The sequence below is a fragment of the Glossina fuscipes genome, unplaced genomic scaffold (genome assembly GCF_014805625.2).
Source record: "Glossina fuscipes isolate IAEA_lab_2018 unplaced genomic scaffold, Yale_Gfus_2 2, whole genome shotgun sequence".
Classification (NCBI taxonomy): Eukaryota; Metazoa; Arthropoda; class Insecta; order Diptera; family Glossinidae; genus Glossina; species Glossina fuscipes.
Genome location: NW_023998416.1, coordinates 5,357,862 through 5,376,436, shown reverse-complemented (window position 1 = coordinate 5,376,436; position 18,575 = coordinate 5,357,862).

Below are 18,575 nucleotides of genomic sequence, written 5' to 3'. Positions count from 1 at the left end.
TTCTCCCTTTATATTAGAAAAGTAATTTCCTTATTTCCTTACTCAAGAATTAAAGTCCCATACTTTACTTACTCAGCCATCCGGACGGATTTTAGAATTTACTTATCATGTTTTCAATGTACTCTCTACTGATTCACACACAGATCTCTTTCGATCGAGTTAATCGAAAATTATTGATTTTTAAATTCTCTTATCCTCTTATTTCAATACTAGATAATTAAGAGTCACTTTTGAGTCCTAAATCATCTTCGATAACTTCTCGGTAATGGCAGATGTGTTTTAAGGCAGCCACTTGCGGCTGCTTCTACTTGTTCAGTGTCTAAATAAAGCCATGTCCTGATGTACTCTTTTCTCCCAAATTCAAATCACAGTAAAAAGGAGTATATCTGATCGTAGCTACAGTGGGTGCTTTGACGGTAAAGGCATTACATTGACCGATTAAAAACGTATAGTAAACTGATCTTTTATTACAGCGATCGATTCGAAATCATTTTCTAAACCGATTTAACCATATCTGTCCGTCTCTCTTAATGTCTGATGTATTAGGTGAAGAGCTGAAGAGCTTTCAATTGTCGGTCTTGCCGGACTACAACGTATTATTTGTTTATTTCTGTTTGTTTTTTATTATTTATAAAACTTCAAATGCTAATGTTTAGTATAAGATTTGTTTTTAAGAACTTTACTTAGTTCTCTTTACTTATTCTTCTCTGTATATTGCATTTTTATGCAGAATACTGGAGAGCCCCTATAAGTTCTTGCTTAGAGCAAGAATTTGAGTGGATATCAGTTTCTCTAATTATTCCGCCGTCTGACGGTACTACGATCTGTTCGTTCTTGAAAAGCTACAACTTGGTACTCTTGGTATCTATGGCCACAAGCAGATATTAAATATAGACGTGATCAGCATATAATTGCGCCTGCAACAGGGAAAAAGCGCCCGAAAATATTATACGAACGCATTGGAAAAGTGGACATCATATGCCCTCAGAATGCAAGAAATTGTAACTTATGATCCCGAACGGTACTGATGTTAAACAAATAGTTTTTAGATAGGGCTGGAAGGCCAGATTAAAAACCATAGCGTTCGATCAACTGGCATTAAAAATATATTTTGTAAATCTGTCGCATTGTTTTAAATTGTGAGGTATCAGAGATTCGCCCTGAGGCGAATATTTTCGACTTAAGGAAATCGTACAACTGGTGCCTTGTGGTTGACATTTAATTGTGGTCGACCTTATGCCATTTCAGATAAATGATATAACAAAAAAAGAAAAAAAAGAAAAGAAAAATGACAACATAGAAGCCATCCTTTGCTTACATATCACACTATCTTAACACTCATATATCATTTTTCGTATTCTTTTTTGCTCTCTCTTGCTGCTTCTTACCGTAGCTTCATTTAGAAGGAAAGATTAAAAGAAGAAAAACCTTGAATACGTATTAAGTCATATTTTATTGTTTATTTAATAGTTTGTTTTGTTTTGCATTTTTTTTTTTTTTTTGCATTGCAAAGAGACTTTTGAAATAAGATAAGAGGAGGGCGGTTGTGGACGGATGGCGTGGGATCGGTATTTTACTATAATCGTAAACTCTTTGCCTTGATTTCTTCTTTTTTCGTATATATAGATTTTTAATTTTTTTATTTTTTTTTTTTGTGTGTTTGAGTTAAAGAAAATTATTTATGCTTTGCTTTAGAAAATCTATTTGTGTCAGACCACAAATCTGGTCGGATTGGCACACGCACACATCTCTTTTTATATGCGTATCATTCCACTGGAATGGAAAGAGTACATATTATCAATTGTGGAAGACATTGCTTGAACTCATACAATAAAAGACTTGGGAGAGTAATACATGAATTTGATGTAATCATAACGCGAGGCACAAACACAAGGAACACATAAAACTAAACATTTGCAGCAGTTTTAGAGTTTCCACTATACCGGGGCTTCTTTGTTAGAAGTTAACTTGATGAAGTACTTTGCATTTTTTCCTTATTTTTATTTTGTTTTCTGCAATGCAGAGAAATGCCTTCAAAACCAGTAAATTATTTACGCATAGAACTTCTGACATCTAAACCAAACCACTCTCAGTATGGACTAGTGCTCTTTCAAAACACTGACACTCATGCCTTTTTTTCCTGGTTACACAATGTGCGGGACGCGTTACCGATTCACTATTAAAGTAGATTTTCTTTTTTTTATCTGTTTGCTTTCATATCTATTAAAATTTATGATTACTTCTCTTCTCTCTAGCTTGTTCCTTTCTTTTTTTTTGAAATTTTTTTATATTCAAAATAAATTTATATGATGTGGCCTGGTATAAAATTTCTTTTATTTGACTACATTTTCACTCCTACAGCCGAGAGTGCGGCTGAACTAGTGACCTGCTTGCAAACTGCTGTTTGCCTTTTACTATTGGACTCGTTTGTCTGCCCATTCGTTTCATTTATACACAGTGCTGACTGCTTCTTTCTTTTTTTTTTTTTTTATTACTATTTCTCATTCCCTCCGTTTGGGATCAAATTTTGACAGTTCAATGATATATTGTTAAATGCACCCTGCGGATTCTAAAGAAGAAAGAAAAAAAAAAAAGAGAAAAAGAAATCTCTGAACGCCATTGCAAATAAATTTATTCTCTGCTCGTGTTTTTGATGCACATTTTCATCCGTTTGATAAAAAGAAGAAAAAGGCTAATAGCGAATGCAAATGATACGTAGACGAGATCAATATAAGCAATAGCAACAACTGTGTTTAGTGACATGTATTATTTAATTTGCCCTGATTGTTACTAAAAGGCACTTGATTTTTAAAATACCTTAGTAATTCGCAAAAATTGTTAAGTCAAACATCTTGATGATAATAAGTCCTTTCCTTACACGAGGGCAAGAACAGCATGTGGATGAAATTTATGAGCTTTTTATTAATAAACGCGACCCATCGCATAATACAGTTATTTATATAGCGAATTTTCAAAATGAGGCACTATATGGGAAGTGGTCGGAAAAGTGGTCCGACCCAAACTACAAAATATATCTGTGCATCGAATTTAATCAAAATACTGCGACCTGTATGTTGAGCACAAGAAAACAAGATAAATAGACGGACAGGGGGGAAGATAAGCTTGATGAAATAAAAGATGTGTCTATCTCAAGTTTTGCTGGTTGTTGCACCCAGAAACTTTATATCCGCATAAACTTAATATATCCTTTTTCCACAAGTGGTGCAAGATATAAAAAAAAGAGAGTTCAACGTGTGTTAAAATATATTCTAGTTAAAGAAAAATAAAATGAATTCATTGTCCGAAAATATCATTTATATTTAAAATGTGAATTTATTTTAAACAATCTTTTTGTTTTCATCGGTCACCAACAATTTATGTTAGATGAAGACAACAGTTGATAAGCAAATACTTTATGCTAACTCATCGTTCTGAGAATTGTAACGATACTCACAACGACGCGTTTGCTATGCGAGGTACAAAGCAATTTGTCTTCATTGATCATAACGAATATTTAGTATTTGTTAAACAGAGACATTTTTCATCGATGTTCCCCATTAGCCATTTGCTTGTGAAATATGCACAACTACTATGGTCTATTTGTCTATTACTAGATGAACACCATTAGCTTAAAAAAAAAAAAAAAAGAAAAAGAGTTTTAAATGTACATTTCTTAAGCCTTAAAACACCATTTTTTCTCAAAATATAATCTACATGACGGAGGTCAATATTAATTTTTTCTATTCAAAGTATTTGTCAAGATGGATATAAAAAGTTTTTTATAAATAAAAATCGCGTTAACTTTTGCGGACGATGCCATGCCTTTCACGATACTCGTATAAGCAATTAAAAGCAGCACTGCACTGTTGATTATGATTATAAGAATTAAGATTTCTTTTTTTTTTTTTAATATTTACACTTTACTGCATTTTTGACATCTATATAAGGTAATCAGATTTGGGATGAAAGAACGAGCGCCTGTAATTGTGAAGAATAATAAGTTTTATTATTGCCTCGCGATTATTTTTGTTTTGTTTTAATTTCCTTCATTTTTTTTTTTTTTTTATCTATTTATAAACAATATTAAGCAGTACGTGTCGTTGGTACAAATTATCTGCAAACAACAAAGTTTTTGTTCTTTTTAATTAAAAAAAAAAAAAAAAAATATCTTAAGAGAAAACTTATTCCTCAAGCCTGTAAGAACTTTAAGTAATTACAAAAATATTTTTTAAAAGCATTCCACAGACGTTTTTTAATTTTCGTACATGGATGCTTATGCATACAAAATCTATTATACCGTTAGTTGTCAGTTGGTAGTCGTAGTCGTTCCATAAGTGATTATCGCTACTCTCGTTACAAACATCGGCTGGATATTTGGCAAAAACGCCAAAAATATCATTAAGCAACGTCACACTATAAAACGTTTCATAAAGGCTTTCCTTTTCTCTTCTTGAGCACTTGGCGAACAAGGTCTTATTCGCGGAGTATAAAATCCTTTTTGTACTTCATCGATAATCTCGCACATGAAAGTTATCAAAACTTTTTTAATGGAGTAACCGCACAAGTCGGTTATTAGATACCCTACAACACTTTACCTAATGCAGTTAATCAAGCGTTTTGGTAATAAATCATACTTTTCATCAAAGCCAGCATATTTAAGGAGTCGTTATACCCGATATCCAGAAAATATACATACCTGGCCTAAAATTGATATCTACGTCAATTTACTACTTTCTCATTTTCTAATTCCAATCAGGAAGCATGAAAAAGTGTATCTTTTTACTATATAAAGATTCAGTTTTCGTAAACACGATTATACGAGATAGGGTTCAAAAAATTGCCGCAACCGCAACAAATTTTTCACATAAATTTAGATTGTCCAAATATTGTTACAAAGTTTCAAATGTTTTCCTCGTATAAAGAACGACTTTGGAAAAAGCGAACCTTCGAAAAAGCGAACAGATTACTTCCGTGTAATAAATTTCATCAAAATATGTTAAAAATTGCGACCTATAGCTTGCACAGATGGCCAGACGGACAGACAAGTTTTTGCGTGTTACATATGTCCGCACAAACTTAATATATCGTGTACGACAAGTCGTTGAGGGCGTAAAGAGACAAATTCAGTACAAGTGATCTATCAGCCTTAGGTTTCCTTAGGTGTTTTCTCAATAGTCAACCATTTGCATGAAAAATTCTCTTTATTCTTAATTCAAATTTTGATAAGACATCTGAAACAATTACAATTTAAAAATGTGAATATAGGGCTGTCCAGAGCGGACTAGTTGTGCACTCACTGACATTAAAAACTTGCAAACATTTCAAACTAAACTATTAAAAATAATGTTATATTTGCTAAATGGCTTTTATAGTAAAAAGTTGCATAAAATAACAAGTGTACACCTACTAAAAACAAAAATTTCCAAATTACAAAAATGCTTAGTAAATTATCACTTACGCAACATCATGTTTGGAAATCAACATTTATTAACCATAAGCCATAATCCATTTCAAAAGTCCATTTGTGATGTTTAACTTCAATCGGAGATTTTTGTTTGTAGATTTTCCAGTGCTGTATACTTAATGCGCATTGTATGGATTCAATTAGCTCAAGTCATAGGTAACTTCCGATGCAGCTAATTAAAATCTGTTGTCCGTATTTACCCGTTATAAGTCAACGAAACATACTAAATTTTGCTTTCACTATACCGATGAGGATTTAGTTAGTTTTCTGTCAACTGTGTTATGTGACGCATGTTACCCTCAACAGTTTTTTTCACCTCTGAAATGGAGAGTCAAACAGTGCATATTCGACATGTAATGCTTTGGGAAGTTAAACAAGGCAATAGCGCTAAGGCGGCAGCTAACTGATAACTACTGGGGCAGTTAGGTTTGTCAAATTCCTTTCTTTAGATATGACGGGACGTCCTACCAACCTTGACGACGAATACCTCACAAACAACTGTTAAATTAACATAATTCTGTTATTTAATGAAAACAAAATAAATGAGTGATGAAAAAACGAATGAACGAACTTATGACTCCGCCTAATAATATCCTTTTATTTATTTATATTTTGTTTGTTATTCGTTTTTTACTTTTTTGTTTGCTATTATCAGTCACTCAGAGAATGCCTACTGTCTGTGTAACACGGTGATGGTCAGAAAGAGGAAGAGAAAAGGGAAAGAAATAGGCAGGCGATGGCTGACTGAGCACCCGTTATATCTACGACCAAAAAAAAAATCTCTATCCCACTTGAGATTTGAATCCGCGAATATTGATTTGGTAGTCACGGTTCTACTTATCTACTCAGATATTGATAGTGATACGCAATTATGCAATAATTTAATATTCTTAAGTAAGTGAATAGCGGGTGTTAATTTCCCCCTTTTTGAGTACAGGGGAACGGAAGAAGGGATAATAATTTGAAACCATGATCACCGGTATCATCAAAAAAGTCGTCACTTCGTTCTTTTATCAAATCTTATACATTCTTTCTTTTGCTTTTCTTCTGCTTAACTTTTCACGTATGAGGACTTTTTGCAGTAAATAGTGAATAAAGCTCTCTCGGCTAAAGCTTTATCGAGTAGTGTAAAATGCCGAAAACAGATCTTCGAACTAAAGGAAAGGAAGATAGATAGACATTCTTCGTTAAGTGTTTTAAAAATTTCAATTTTTTGAACTCCAAACAAAAACTGTTTAGAAACTTAAGGAAGAGAATAGAAAATATCTTGTCTTTAAAATCTCATCTGAACAGAGAGTGAAAAAATAAAATTTGAATGCCTGACTACTCGATCAAATTTACTATACCTATTTTTTCCATTTTCCAATTATTCGAATGGAAAAGCTGAAGTCGGCATGAAAATAACCAAATCATTTCTCTACATAAAAAAAAAAAATGTCCGTGAAAGTAACCAAATCATTTCTCTCCATAAAAGAAAAAAAAAATGTCTATAAGACATCTTAAGATCAGAAGTTTTTAAGATAAGAAATTATTGCTTATTCTTTAAATGGCATAAGGCATTTTATTCGAAACGTTATTCACAGTTGGCGACTACTTCTGGCCAAGTATAAATTCTGGTCTATTTCTAGATTACCCTCCTCAATGAAAGCTAGTGTTAATGAGGAGAAGTCATTTTAATCGAATATAGAGCGAAGATTGACACATTCCTGTTCATCTTTCTTAATATCTCCTTGCGAGCTTGTCCTGTGGATAATATTGAAGATTTACGATATTATAGTTTTTGGCCTATAGCGCCCTTTTTTCAGCCAATCGCATCAGTCGGTGTTGGCAATGTCCTCTAATAATTCGTTTGGTTGAAGAACTTCACAATATGCATTATGGGCAAAGCATCGCTCGCAGTGGGAAAGTCATGGTTCATTATCTTTCTCGTGGATGTCAAAGGTAAGGATTCCTTTTTCTTTCAGAAGTAAGGTCACACCCGTCTTAAACGAGACGTTTTTTCTTAGCAAGGAAGTTGACTTTAAAAATCTGCGTTCGTTTATATATATTAAAGAACGCTAGTCAAGGAAAATATCGAGAAATATCGAAAAGTTATTCAGATGAAAAATCGCTTTGTTTGTGGAATAAACTAATTGATTATAGAAAATCGAGAATAGAAAGAAAGAAAATCGCAAATTTTCATAAACATTTAGTGACTGCCTCAGTCATTGTTTATGTGAATCGATAAAATATAAAGTGCAAGGCATTCAACCAAAGTTGTCGTCGTTAGTTCTTTCTTTTGTATCATTTTCTTGCCAAATTTTTAGTTAAGTCAAACAAGTAAGATATTTTTTTTCTTTTTGTCATTTTTTTAATAAAATGTAAAATTTACTTACGAACGCGTACCCTTTTTGAAAAATTGGAAAAAAAAAAAAAAAAAAAAAATTTTTCCCGGTTTTAATTTTAAAAATTACATTTAAAAACATAAATTTGCATTAATATTGAAAGAATTTTAGCAACTGAATGAAAAAAGAATATAAACTTTATGGGTGTGTGTGTGTGTGTGTGTGTAGGAAAGTTATTAAGTTTTAACAACAGCAACATCAACACCAGCAACCATCAACAGAATTAAGCTGCAGGCAACATCAACACTAAAATAAATGAATGAGAACGTTCGAGTTCTCAACGCCGTAGGAATCATAGAGAATCATTATTTACACAAAATTTTTGGATTTTTTGTTTTTGTTTTTTTTTTCTTTTCTTTTTTTTTTTTGGCAAAAGAGTTAAGAAAATGTTTTCTACCACAACTTTGGTTTGAGGTGGGGATAGAACAAGAAAAAACAAAAAAAGAAAAAAAATGAAGAAAGATGATTGAGAGAGTAATGGAAACGGTAGGTTTACAGAATGCAGTATATTGCTATGTAAATAAGTGCAGGAGGTTTTAAATATAATTTATGGTCAAACATATATGGGGGGCAGGGTAAAACTACAAATTAGTTTTATAATTTTAACTACATTTCTAAAGCCAACACTTAAAGGAATAAGCGATCATACGATGCTTGCAAATGCAAATTTTAATAGTAATAAAAAAAAATAATAAAAATAAATTATTTAATGGCATTGGGCAGTAAGCTAGAATGAGTGTTGATATTGTCCTTTGGGGTAGGTATGGCCTACCAAACGTAATTGGAAAAAAGTAACATAAGGTGGCATGAAATGTACATAAAGAACTCGACCACTCTAACTTAAATAACAAAATAAAGTACCTCTATTCTACTTTATATATATATATATATCCATATATATGTGTATATATATAGAGGCCTTCATTTTCTCAAAACAAATGCCCAACAAACTTTTATTGTTGCAACATAATCCACATTCCAAGTGTAGGTAAATAATTTTGAGTCGCAAGCTGGCTTGATAACTATTGTGCCTCGCACACATTGTTGTTGCTGTTGCTCATTCTGGTTACTTCGTCTATCACTCTTATATAATTCCTATTGCAGCTAAATTCAATCCTCTTTTATACTTCCCTTCAAACTATATGGTTCCGTTAACTGCAACTCATGTGTGTTTGAAATTTTGCGTCTGTCTCGAATAGATTTCTCCCCATGCTACGCACCTGCAACTGAATCTTCCATTTGAGTCGGTAACGGACGCTTAATCAACACGCTAAGCCAACTTATATTCGAAATGTCTTGCATGATTTTAGCTGAAGATACTTTTTTCATACTTTTTCCTAATAATCGTATGCGATTATCACATGGCTTGACCGAGCCGTTTAACGAGTTCTTTAATCCTATGAGACTACGATCATTGAAGTTTGGTCATACACATACAGAAACTCTTTGACCACCAAAATAAGCTTCAAACAAGGCAGAAATAACGACGAATGCATTATGCAAGTTAAGTCGGTTGTGCATTAAGCTGCACTACCATCATCGGATAGGAAAGTGCGCCGTCTTTATTCAATGATCTCGTTTGCATGTAGTTGCATCAATGCAAGGTACTGTGCTCGAAATAAACTGCAAACCACAGAATTTGTGTTCGCGTACTTGGGTTTAGACCGCTCATAGATTCTAAGGTTTTGGTATTGGTGTAGGTTGATTCTACATAGTTCCGAAAAATTAGACGATTTGATTTAGTTTTTAGAAAACGTTATAAAAATTCATTTTTTAGCATTTTAGTCATATTCACTTTTCCATTGTATGTATAGATGCGTGGTTTACGGTTTCAAATTATCTTCGTCTTTGCGGTTTGCTTGTTATAACTAACCAAACTAAAATGAATTGATAATCACCTTATGCAGCCGTTCCGTTTCGGTTATTTGCCTTCGATTTAAATTAATTTCATTGCGGCTCTTCATGCTTAAACCGCATGGCAAATGAATTACAGCCATCTCGTCTAAGCAATGACAAGCGCTCAAACTTCTCCTGCTTATGATTGGCGTCATCAATTGGATTTTATTGCCACATTTGAAGTCATTTATGGCAGTCCGTTCTTATAGCGTTGCTTAGGCCTAATCTTAGCATAACTAAATACAGAGATAAACTGATCAAGCCTAAAGACCTACTTATAAGCTTAAACCTAAGTGTTGGAATGAAACAACCTGTGGACGTTGGTTTCCATAAATCATGGCGTCTTATTTTTACAGAACGTGCAGACAGATTTCCAGAAGCGTGACAAAGTCATTACGCAGTAAACTTGGGTAGATATCGCAGTTTATACCTTTGATGAGGAGACAGGGTATGGGATCTGCGTATAAATAACGCCATTTCGCTAATCGGCATAAATCTCAGCGAATCGATTATTGAGAACGTTACTTGCCACATGGCTAGAGAAAATCCATCACTGTCAAAAGCAGGACCGAAAGCGGATCAATTCTAAGCTTACCACAGATGAAGGATATGTACGGAATACAGAAGCGAGAAAGATGGATGCATTGCCACGGAATGTAGAATGATTTAGTATAAATTTCTTAAAAGCAATTTTTAATCATGTGCATTTTATGAGTAAGCACCAGTTTTTCACAATCAAGTTGAACGAAAAACTTAAACCTAATAGAACTAAATTTGAATGAATTTCGTTTATTACATGTTTTGCATAAGACAAAAATTGTTTTGCACTTTTTGTAATTAAACCAACATGTATACGAAATTTAATGTTTTTACCCGATTAGCATATTGTGTTATACCAAACCCGTCTTAAACGATTTTAAGTGGCCACAATTAAATGCTATTATGTTGGTCTTAACTATAAATACTTTTTTTTTTTTTTTTGATCCTTTTATCCTCATGCAGCTACAAAATTGCCCTCCTTACCATATCTTTTAAAACTTAATGATAGTTTCTTTATTCTTCATTCCCTCTTTCTCTCTTTCTCTCTCTATCTCTCTCCCGTTCCCTTTCGTTCCGGGTGTCGTTCTATTTAGCTACAATCAGCATAACATTTTGTGGTTATAATAGCAGTTTTGCCAGTTTTCGAAAAATTTTCTAACGCAATGACCATTTGTGACCACAAACCGCAAGCCATAAACTGACTTCTACATGACACCTTCACAAAAATTTTTGACAAAGCCTTTTCACATGACATATTCACACTACAAATGCATGCACACACGTTTATAAATGCGACGAGATACACTATACGAATCGTTACACACCCGCATTCATATAGCATTTTACTGCAATTTCGGGTTATTACTGCATCGTAGTAATAGCCGTTGTGGTTGAAATTCCGCACTTGAAATTGCAATATTTGCAATTTTCATCTAAATGACAAATATTTGTAAATTTTACTTAATTACTATTTATATATGTACACACAAATATATATATATATGTATTTGTAAACTCATAGATAAAGCCTTTTAGAATTTTATAATTTAACCGGAAATTATACATTTATGAATATATTATTTGCCTCTTTTGTAAAATTGACGTGCATTACACAAAAGCCACCGTTAATGGATGCTACCATGGACATCGAATGGACATTTTTCTCTTGAACGCACAAAACTATATAAGTTTATGAAAATTGAAAATCAAACTTTATAGCGATTGTATATTTCTCTAAGTGCTCTTGAGGTTGTTGGGAAGAAATTTTGCTATCGTTTGTTTCACATTGACAGCATTAATAAAAATCGTCATCCGTGGGTCAAGTTAAATTTCTCTTTTATTATATTAAACAAATTCCTGTCAAACGGGGAACAAGTTTTACTATTGCAGAAGCGAAAAAGTCGATAAACGCATGTTAACGCGTTTTTATCAACAATTCAATTGTTGACGTATTATTCTATTACCACGAGTCAAATAGTTACTAGTTCAGGACGACAGATCTCATGACTACAGTGCATAATTTTAAGTGGTGTAGCCTACCGTGTGCGGCATTAAGTATGCTATGTACGGCCGAAAACTAAAGTAGAGAAAAGCTATTCTGGTTTGGACTTTGCAGTCTGCCGTCTGTTTTGTGGCAATACATATTCAGCAATCGAAGGAAGCAACCACCCCGCTGTTGGCTACTAAACTGTCATCAAAGTCATTCTTTGTGACAACTTTGGCTCTCAAGAGTTTCGCTGCGTTACAGCTGCGAAAATAGAGGCTGGCACTTGATCTGCTGGATGCCCTTTTCTTCTTTTTTTACAATAGAGTTGAAATCGATGAGCATCAATGCTTTCGTGCAAAAAAACTTTTCTGCACATATCAAAGCAACAATTTTCTTTTCAGTCTTCCATTCAATACATTTGATGAGCTTTTCTCATTTTAGTTCATGTTCAAGAATTACACATCCGCCGTTATAATCAACCACTTCACGTATTCTTGACTTTTTCGTCTTCGTGTATATACTTACGTTCATATTATTAATTCAATTCACACTCTATTACATTAATTATTAATATTTCAAAAACGTACGGTCGCGTAAAAGTATGCTAGAATAAGTTTTCGTATATTATATCTAAAAATAAGCGACAAAAGTTTTCTATAAGTAATAAAATCTGTCAACAGTTTCCAGTTTATACACAGAGGGAAAAGTCCAAAAAATTTGTAAAAATTCCCTCAAAATCAGTTTTTTTCTTTTCAGAAATGTTTAACTATTTTTTTTTTTACAGACTACCCTTTTACAGACTACCCTTTATTAGGGCCTTACTCTGTTACTTCAATTGGTGATCTATGGAAAATTCAATAAAGGTTTTATTTTTGCCTTCATCGTAAGGTTTCTCGCTAGATTCCAATCCATCTTTATTTGAAAATTTTAATGAGGAAGTAATCAAAAGAACAATTAAGAAATTAATTGTCCCCTCATGCCTACCACTTTGGAACTTTTCTCCCCTGCAATATAAATATCTATTCCGGGGCCTTACTCGTTGTCGCTCGGACACTCTAATGTCCGCGTACATTTCCTCGATTGATATTTGCAAGCAACAGAACCTCCCTTCTATCTAACACAGATTCGGACAGTTTTCTCGATTTTCTTATATATACCCTTTTATATGTTATTGTTTGGTCTACAAGAAAATTATGTTTAATTTTCTGCGATCGCCGAAGTGAAGAAAAAAACTAAAATCTCCAAACGCAATAGTTTAAAGCTATTGAGTAAAAAAAAAAAAAAAAATGTCAATCCGTTTTAATGTCAAAAGTTTAAATTATAAACTTGAGAATCAGTCAATACATATATAAAGATTAAAAAACGCTGAAAACAACCAAGAACTAATATACTCACCAAATACACAGCTATATAAACGGACAGAAAGTTGCGAGATTTCTTAATTCAAACATCAATGCTTCCGAATACGTCCGAATTGTGTACGACACGGGGACATGTTTGTTTATTTATTTATTTATTTATTTATTTATTCCACTTATACTAGAAACTCAACTAAACAAATAACAGTCGAGTTCAATTGGCTCTTAATGCAAAACTTATATTAATTAATAATAAAATTTAGTATAAGTATAATAAAACAAATAAGAAGAAAAAAAAAGAAAAAAAAGCATGTACACTATCGGCATAGGAGCACACTTGCAACCGGTACAGGACCAAATTGCAAATGAACCCCTAAACCATCGCAAACATGCATAAGCCTGGCAACCGATAATAAATTGTCAATAATTCATTTTCGAAACGTAACGATTTTTTAGCATAAAAGCTAATTTAAATACCACATAGGTAAATCGCGCGTATTAAGCAATGTTGCTTTAATGGACTTTAAAGAGTCCGATAACGAGAATAAGTGGTAGACGTCATTTAGGTTCTTGCAAACGACTCTGAGCGGATTGAACAGCTCATAATTAAACTTACACTGACTAAGCTTAACCAAAATAAAGTGCCTGGAGAAGCGGTTAGGGACATTAAAGCTTATTTCACCAAGTAATGAAGGCGAGTCCATGGCACCATTTATTACTTTAATTAGAAAGGAAACGCCAAGAACAAATCTACGTTTCTCAAGAGACGGTAGGGACAGCAGAAGCAACCTATTTTCATACGGAGGAAGAGAGGCAACCGGATCCCAACCCAAATTTCTAAGGGCAAACAGCAAGAATTGCTTTTGAACAGATACGATTGAATCTACGTAGCACCTATATGAAGGAGACCACACAACTGAGGCATACTCGAGTATGGGTCTAACCAAACACATGTACAGCCTTTTCGTAATGTGTTCATGTGTTGCAATGGATGCTCTACAACTCTAAGTTCTATCCAAATCCACATCCTTTTCATGTGTGTTTGAACTTTTCTTTAATTTAATAAGAATCAACTTTGGTAACCACCATAAAGAGTTCAGAAAACACAACAGTTGTTCTGTACTAATAGTAACATCCCCAGGTAAAGCTCAAAGTCCGACGTAAGCCTAAATGCGTAAATTAAAGAAATACAGCTAAGTAACGCACATAGGCGACTTGCAGTAATCGAAGATCACGAACAAAGAAACAGAGGATAGCGCAGAAAATTTAGATTCGGCCGATTTAAGTGGGTATTCAAGCAGAGTCACATCAGCTGGCGTAACATTTGAAACAGAGTGAAGGTTGCAGATAGATAGTGATTTAGTTCCTCTTCTACAAATATTACAAAAAAAAAAATCTTGGTTTTACTCTTAAAACCTTTGCCACTGTCATACCAGTCGGTTTACCTTTAGAAAAATTGTTTCTCTTCTCAAAAGGTGCTACCTCCAGAGTAGAAGCTTCCTCCATAATTAGATTGAAAACGGGTTAAAGCGGTTCTTGACCGCTTTAGCAGGTGAATGATCGAGTTGAGTTCCCATGACTTTAACTAAGCAAATTGTGCGTAATAAAATTCCCTTGATAAACATATTCAGACTATAGAAAGTGTAAAATAATTTCTGCCGGCTACCATTTGTTCTTTTCTTAGTTGGCCCCTAAGTTGGAGAGATCGAGCCTAGCAAATTGGTCTTAAAAATAAGGCTAACGTTTGACTGGGTTGTACCAGATTTATTACAGTCGCAATCACAGTAACGTTTGGAGTTGATTCTGTTATGTTTTTTTCTTTCTGGTCTTGTAAGTTTCATGATCAACTAAAAATCCAAAGAAATGGCAATAACTTAACATGTGGTCCCTTATTTATAATGAGTTTGAGAGTAAACGTATCTGCCTACAAGCAGAGACATTAACGCAGTTCCTAAATTGAAAAAAAAAAAAAAAATCATATATTGCTAGCTATCACGTGCCGATTTTAACCCATTTCCATGAGAAATTCGCTCCATCGTTAGAAGCGACCATCTCGTCGTTGAAATGGTCAATATTTGCAATTTCCTCGCCTAAAAAAAAAAAGAAACAAGTAAAAATGGGATAGTGGGCCATGCGAATGTAATGAGTTGTCAAAATAAAGGTTTATATGGAAAGCAGTTAATTTTCAATAGCATTTGTCTTTGGGTTAACCCACGTCAGTATATGGAATGTCCTCAAAATATCTTCAAAGCTATGGTCTATAGGTTGAACAGAAGAAAAGGAGGAGGAGGACAAGGGAATAAACAAACGTAAACTGGTAAAATAATATATCGTATCCGGAGGTTTTTGTGGTGTTGCGTACAAACTTAATATGCCTTTACACCACGAGTGGTTTAGAGAATAAAAAAAAACTCTTGCATCTATTGACTGAGTAGTAAACCAAGATTCGTTGTTAGTCTCGAGACTTTTCATCGCATCGAAAAACTTTTCAAAAACTAATTAAGTCAACTTAAGAGCAACACTGCGTATAAAACGGCTAATGTCGCTTTGGGCGCAAAGAGCAAAGGCGAAGCAGAACAATTTTCAAGAAGAGTTGGCTATAACCACGTCAAAGGCAGGAAGTAATTTACAAAAGCAAGTAATTAGGGTGAAATTCCTATAATGTACATTCGCACATACACACACACACACATATATATATATATATACTAAAAGTTTTTGGCTTAAATAATTAAGAAAAACCTCAAAGCAATATATAAAAAATAAAATTTCAGTCACAAGGATAGAAAGAGAAAGATTGTGCGTCCTGTAACAAGTCGCAGTTGACTTTTTTCGAACCATGTTATGCAAAGACACCAAAAGTTACACAACCAAAACTTTCTGAATATCTATAACAAATGAACATTTGATATATGGCCTAAAACAATGCTAACGTGCTTTCGTAATGTAAACAGTTTAACACATGTACTTAGACAACTTAAAGCAAATGAAACATGACTTGTTATGCAGTTACAACAGCGTTCTTCAAACAGAAATTGTCTCTGCATCTCTGTACGGTTGAAAATAATAAAAAAAATAATGAAAAAAAAAAATGTTCAGCAGAGTTTTTCGAAAATGCAAAAAATAATAATAATAAAAATAATAATAATAATAACATAGAATACTGTTTGACTCTTATGCTCCTTTGGGTTGACATTTTTTCGGTTATCATTTCGGTTGCAGAAAATGACACTCGTAATTGCACTTAACGCCAAAGTTTAACAATAAATTGAAAACTTTTAAGTTTTGTTTTTGAAGTTTTTTTTTTTTTTTTTTTTATTTTTTTTTTTTCGTTTAAAAAACAAAACACAAAAAAAAAAAAAAAATGAGAGGAAAACCGTACAAATTTCGTTGACTATCGAAGTATATCCAATTATGGGCGGACTGTATGTCAACTTTTGCGTGTACTTATAAAAAGAGAGCAAAGAATGTTTACGTATTTATTATCAATTTTATGTATACCAGCCAGCAACAACATGCCACAACTGTAATAAACATTAATTCCAAAAAATTGTTTGATATTAAAACAAATATGGCACGAAAAAGTTGCTTCACAAAACTTTTCCAAATATATTAATACTAAGGAAATATTCGCATTGACTAATGCTGCGCAAAATGTGAAATCAAAACTACGTTAAAAGAAATACATAAAAAAAAATTGTTTTTTTTTTTCGACTAATTTCTGATGTTTAATAAGTTTTCGGTGAGATTCATATAATTTTTAATAAAATTTTGATTTTAATGTTTAAAACCAAAAAACTTAATTTAAATATTAAAGAGTAAATGAAAATTGTTTTAAATAATTTATATGGTACGCTAAAGCGAAGCGAAGCCTTCAGTTTTGAAATTATTTCGAACCTTAAAGAAATAGATGGAGTGAAGGGGCAATGTTTATAAAAAGATCACAATCATCGCACTTCTAATGCAAACGATCAGCTCTTGCCACAGAAAGTTACGTTTAATCTTCTACGTTACGCTATGTAGATAGATATACCTTGACTGCTAAAGTCCAATTTGGTTTGATTCCTTTAAAGTCATTGCAATGGTGCGTACGCACATATATCCCTAACCCAAGAAAACCCTTACAAGCCGTTATAAACATTTATGGATAATTATATCTTTCTTGCAGCGCCGTATTCTGGAGTTGTTATCGGTCACTAATCATATTAGGAAACGAAGTTTTGTCTTGTCATGTTGTCTTTGTGACTGGGTATCAAGTTTAGTATTTTGTAACAGTAGTCACCTACGTCAATTTTTTCAGCAAATAAGGTTGCCACTAAAAACTATGCCGAAAAGCAGTACTTATGACTTGTGACGTCTCTGTGATGTTTCTCAGAATATGGACACTAGTTTAGTTTATTAGAGTATTGGTAATTACACACACACACACAAATTATTGCTTATAACTCAAACTATCGTACCGTGCAAGGAAATGTGACAAGTGCGTTCCTGTCCCACAATTAGCTTTAAGTTATTTTTACATATTTCCAGTTTGCTAAGTTCTACCCTAACATTTAAGATAGCGTAAAGCATGACATGGAAATGGGAAGGTTATCGCATTGGAAGTCTTACCAGATGAATTTGCATTTTTTTCAACCAATGATTATTAAAGAAATGTAAAATGTCAAGCGCAGCTTTCAGGCATTTCTTCCGTCGTCTAACAAATGCCTAACTTTTCTCATCCCTGACCAACCGCATAATTTGTATCTATCTAGGAGCGCTGTATTTCTTGAGAGAGAGAGAGAGAGAGAGAGAGAGGAAAGCAATCCGTACAGGCGGACTAAGACTTTAGACTATAGGGATAAATGGTTTAGGAAGAATTGAGTTAAAGGATCCGTACAAGTGAAGGATGACAAATCTTCATGCGCTTAAACAGAATCGGTATTTAAAATCACACCTCTGATTGTTTTCCGGCCTTGGGCATATTCAAAGAAAACCCATCGATTATATTGACGAGGTAGCATCTGGCATTAATGCCTGAACATGCATTTTTAAAGGGTACACAACAACAATTTCTGTTCTTCAAATAATGTTAACGAGTGTTTATTCAAATTTGTTAGTATTATTCTAATAATTAATTCAAATAAACTGCTTTTAATAGAAATGATAGTCGTATGCTGGCGCTGTGATCGTTCGCTGATCATAACAGAAACAACCGCGTTTTTTGCCATAATTCTTGTGTCTTGTGTACCAAATTCAACACTCCGGAACTACTAGATCTAGAACTGGAAAATCACAGAAAACCGTAACTTTTATTGTAACTTTGTGTGTGTATGTATGCGTGTAATAAAATACCCCCAAAAAAAGGTCCACATTTTTGGAGCGCTTATGAACAATATTTTCAATGAAGAGCAATTCCGCCTCAGTTCTTTTTGATTAACAACAAATATTAGCAAATGCTCTTCTTC